The sequence below is a fragment of the Triticum urartu genome, chromosome 4, assembly GCF_003073215.2.
Source record: "Triticum urartu cultivar G1812 chromosome 4, Tu2.1, whole genome shotgun sequence".
NCBI classification, from domain to species: domain Eukaryota; kingdom Viridiplantae; phylum Streptophyta; class Magnoliopsida; order Poales; family Poaceae; genus Triticum; species Triticum urartu.
The window spans coordinates 616,421,145-616,425,353 of NC_053025.1; positions in this window are offsets into that span (position 1 = coordinate 616,421,145).

Consider the following 4,209-nt stretch of genomic DNA (forward strand, 5'->3'; position numbering starts at 1 on the left):
CTCACGACGCGAACGGTGATCCGGGTGAGTCCTTCCGTTTTTCGTTGATTGCTCCTGATTTCTTCCGTGGGGCGCGTCAGCGCACCCACTGGGTGTAGTCCCCGAGTTTCGAGCCGGCTGCTGAGCAGGCGGCTTGGAACTTCTTGGTAGACTCTAATTGCCGTCTTGTTCTTACTTGTATCACTTATCTTGTCTACAGGAGTATCATAACCTCCGCGCGGCTGCCTTCAACTCCCAGGCCCAGGAGTTGAATCAGAAAACCACCGATCTAACCAAGAGCCGGAGTAAGTGCTTCATCCTTTGTCTCAAGTGGGGGCGCGTCAGCGCACCCGCTGGGTGTAGTCCCCGAGATTCAGGCCGACTGCTGAGTAGTCGGGTCGGATCTTTTCCTAACGACTTCTTTCTTCATATCTGCAGGGGCCAATGCTGACTTGAGGAGCCAGCTGAGCGGAGCCCAGACCGCCCTTCGCGCCAAGGAGGCCGAGTGCGCCGCCCTGTCTCAAGAGCGTAACCGCCTAGCCAAGAAGCTGGCCGACCACAAGGCGGCCCTGAAGGCGGCGCAGGACAGCGAGGCCGCCCTCAAAGCCGAATACGAGACCGAGGCGGCGAACTGGGCCGAGGCAAGGCAGGCACTGAGTCAAGGCTACAGCCAGGTAGAAGACTTAATCGACGGTCAGCCGCCTTCTTCGTCGTTTCTTTGCCTGCCTCCTACTATCTGGTTCGTCTTTTGACTTTGTGCCACTGCTTTCTTCTTTGTGCAGATTACTTTCCTGGTTACTCTACTGCCGCTACTCAAGCCATCGAGGCCTACCGCGACGTGCGACGGTAGGCAGGGGCCGAGGTCGCACCAGGTGCCAGCTGGTCGCTTGAGGAGCAACTTCTGGCGCTTCAAGCCCGCCTGCAGTCGGCCCACTGCATGCTCCCGTCTTCAGCGCCCCGGGGCACAAGTGATGGCCGCCCTCTGGCCCGGCGAGGTGATCCCGTGCACCCCAAGTTGGACCGTCGACTGGCTGGAGGTCGCAGTCGGCCGCTTTGAGGCTTGGAAGGCGTCAGCGGCCCGGTCCGGCGCTAGGCGGGCACTGGATTTTGTCCGAGCTTGGTATCCTAGGCTGAACTTGGACCAGCTGAGCACCTAGCAGCAGGAGGCTGACGAGGAGCTGGAGGCGGTGCGGCCGGCTATCATCCAGCGCGCCTCGGCGATCACCGAGTACACCGACACCAGCGCCTTTGCCCCTGAGGTGGATGACGCAGACGTCGCTCAGTCGGAGGAGTGGTTCGGGCTGAACCCGGCCAAAGGTGAGGACTCGGTGGAGGAGATTGCCTCTAGTGATGCGGGCGAAGGGGAAGAGGGAGAGGATGGTGAAGACACTGCGCCGGATGGTGAAGCGACCAGCCGCCTTAGCCTGATCGTGCCTCTAGCAACGATGCCGAGACTCACCAGCTGGTCACTCCTCCAGCCGGCACCGCCGACTCCACCAACCTGCCCAACTCGCCTGTCGTTCCCCTGGCTTGATCCGCCGTCCTTGCTTTCCTGCTTGTTACTCTTTTGAACAATCTTTAAATTTGCACAGTTCCACCCACTAGGAGTGTATTCAGACTATGTTGAATGCTGGCCTTTCGAAGGTCTTTTGTGTAAATATTATGCATGTGTTTGGCTTCCGTTCATGTTTTCTTTTCATCCTTTTGGCTTTTTCCTTTGCCGCCTTTCCTTGGCCGCCGCCTTCCCGGCGGACAGCTGCTCTGTAGTCTGTGGCTGGAGAAGGACTTGGTTGCTTTGGGAAGGCAAGTACTCGAGCTTTCTTAGATTGCAGCAAGGTGAACGGGGAGCCGGCCAGCCGGCTGCTCTGGTAGCCGGCTGGCGGGGCGGGAGGCCGGCTCGCGTTATATAAGTTCGTTGGTCCTTAGCAATTTCTCGTGTGGGCATCCTTTCCTGCCCTTGGCTCCTGCCAGTCGGACAGTCGATTCTTTGAGCTGCGACTTTTGGCAAGAGGGGGCTTGGGTGCCGGCACACTACTTGTCTGACTGCAGGCAGACCTTTATATATAACTTAAGGCGGCGAGTCCCCGGGCCGACTGGTCAGGCCTGGTGCCGGACGAAAAAACAAATGTAGTAACATATTCATAGGCATGATACGCATCATCCATAGATAAAGGAGGGTAGTCCCCGAGTGCTCCTCGGGGGACCCTTTGTCTCGTACTTAGTACAGAAGTTAGCATGATACATACTGCTTTTTAACTGTAAAATCTTCGGAGGAGATTGGCGTTCCATGGTCGTTCCGACTCCTTGCCGGAATCATCTCTCTTGCGTGACTTCGGCTTCTGCGCGTCGATTAGCTAGTAGGAGTCGTTGCCTACAGCTCTGCTAATGACGAAGGGGCCCTCCCAAGGGGCTGAGAGCTTGTGCTGGCCGGCTATTCGCTGGATCAGCCGGAGCACAAGATCGCCCTCTTGGAATGATCTTGGCTTGACTTTCCGGCTGTGGTAGTGGCGCAGACCCTGGTGATAGATGGCGGACCGGGTGAGGGCTAACAGCCGGCCCTCTTCCAGCAGGTCGACGCCGTCTTCACGTGCTTCCTTGGCCTCCGCCTCCGTGTACATGGTGACCCGAGGTGAGTCGAACTCGATGTCAGTTGGGATGAAGCCGGTTGACTTGTTTGGGGTAGTGCGCAAACTCCAGAGGACAGTCGACAGCTCGTCGAGCCAATAGCCGGCCGAATGCTCCAGTGGCACGACCAGTCGGGGCTTGATGCCGGAGAGGATGAGGGTGTTTGCTCGCTCGACCTGGCCGTTTGACTGCGGGTGGGCGACGGATGCTAGGTCCAGCCGGATGCCGTGTGTTGCGCAGAAATGTGCCAGTGCTCCCTTTGCAAAATTTGTACCATTGTCGGTGATGATGATGTGCGGTATGCCGTACCGGGTTGTGATATCTGCGATGAACGTTACGGCAGTCGGCCTATTCAGCTTCTTGATCGTCTTTGCTTTGATCCACTTGGTAAATTTGTCCACATCGACGAGCAGATGTGTCATGCCGCCGCGTGCCGTCTTGAATGGGCCCACCATGTCCAACCCCCAGACGGCAAAGGGCCAGGTGAGGGGGATGGTCTTGAGTGCGGAAGCCGGCAGATGTTGCTTGGAACTGAAAACTTGGCACCCTTTGCAATGTTTGACTAGCTACTTGGCATCATCCACAGTAGTCGGCCAGAAGAATCCATGGCGGAAAGCTTTGGCGACGAGTGATCGTGAGGCCGCATGGTGGCCGCATTCGCCTTGGTGGATGTCTTTGAGGATTGCTATGCCCTTCTCTGGCTCGACGCAGCGCTGGAAGACTCCAGTGACACTGCGCCTGACAAGCTCTTGGTTTACTATTGTGTATGCTCCGGCTCGGCGTTGAACTTGTCTTGCCGAGATTTCGTCGGTTGGTAACTCTTTGTTTACTAAGAAGTTGAGGATGGGCTGGGCCCATGATGGGGCTGTGACTTCTTCTATTGTCAGAACTGCTACTGTGAGCAGGGCGGGTGGGTTGGGTGGTGAAGAGTTGGAGTCGGCCACCGCCTGCTGCGTCGATGCAGTCCCCGGGCCGGCTGCAGTAGCCCCTGGACCGAGTTCCAAAGTCCCCGAGCCGGGTGCGACTACGGCAGTCCCCGGGCCGCCTGTCGAAGTCCCCGAGCCGGGTACGACTACGGCAGTCCTCGGGCCGCCTGTCGAAGTCCCCGGGCCGCCTACTTGGTTCCCCAAGTCAGATCCGACTGTGTCGGGGTCAGGCGGCTTGATAGACGGCTTGATAGACGGCTTGAGGAGGCGGTGAAGAGAAACGCCGGCTGGAATAGCTTGCCGGGTGGAGCCTACTCGTGCCAGAGCATCTGCTTGCATGTTGTCGGCGTGTGGTACATGAAGGAACTCGCATCCTTCAAAATATCCACTGATTTGCTGAACGAGGAAGCGGTAGCTCGCCATGTTCGCGTCCTTGGCGTCCCAGTCGCCAGATGACTGCTGGACCACCAAATCCAAGTCGCCATAGCACAGGATCCGGCGGATGCCAAGCTCCTTGGCTAGCCGGAGCCCGTGTATGAGAGCCTCGTACTTGGCCACATTGTTGGAGGCAGCAAAATGAATTTGCAATGTGTACTTGAGCTTGTCGCCTTTGGGGGAGGTGAGGATGATGCCGGCTCCCAAGCCGGTGTGCATCTTGGACCCATCGATGTGCATCCGC